This window comes from Notothenia coriiceps, unplaced genomic scaffold (assembly GCF_000735185.1).
Source record: "Notothenia coriiceps isolate Sejong01 unplaced genomic scaffold, NC01 NC01_scaffold00005027, whole genome shotgun sequence".
NCBI classification, from domain to species: Eukaryota; Metazoa; Chordata; class Actinopteri; order Perciformes; family Nototheniidae; genus Notothenia; species Notothenia coriiceps.
The window spans coordinates 113,627-114,392 of NW_011337728.1; positions in this window are offsets into that span (position 1 = coordinate 113,627).

A 766-nucleotide genomic window follows, 5' to 3' on the forward strand; every position below is an offset into this window, starting at 1 on the left:
TGCGTGCATGAAGTAAGCATGTAAGAACTGTACTTAAATAACTAAAATTGTACTGAGTATTGACTTGTTACTCCAACCTCTATAGACATAGTGGTTTAAAAGGACCACTAGATGCGTACATTCAAAGCACTTTCGATGTAATTTAGTCATTTATACCATTTCTATTGACATGTTCAAGTATGTAGTTGTGTGCATCTTAAGTACAATAATTTAGATTGTGCTAGTTACGTAATGAGACTATAGTAATCAGCACTTTATATTATTAAATTCACTTTGGGGATTTTCCTTAGCCTCAAACTTAAGAATACAAGTCTGAAGAACTAGATAAGATTTGTAGACGTTATCTTGGCTGAGATGTCTCGGCTTTTAAGGGACGTTTTCTGCAAAGCTGCACTTATCAGCGCCAATAAAAAACGTGTTAAGGGAGGGGAAAAAGAATAAGGCGAGTTAGTTTCATTTCACATGGACATAAAAAGTAAACTACGCATACCTACCACACAGGATAAAAAAACATCATCAGGTTTTAAGGGTTGAGTCTTTGCTGAATACAATGAAGTTATTTTGTGAAAGCACACATTACACACACACAGGAGTGGTCAATCACACCAGGCATATCGGAGTTAACTTAAAGTGCACACACTGTGAAGCGGGTTTCGATGGATACTGGTGGAAGAGACCGGCAGAGCCAGTTGTAATTCCATTTTTGCGGAATTGTGGTGAGCATGTTTTTAAAATGTGATCAGGAACACACACGACACACACACAC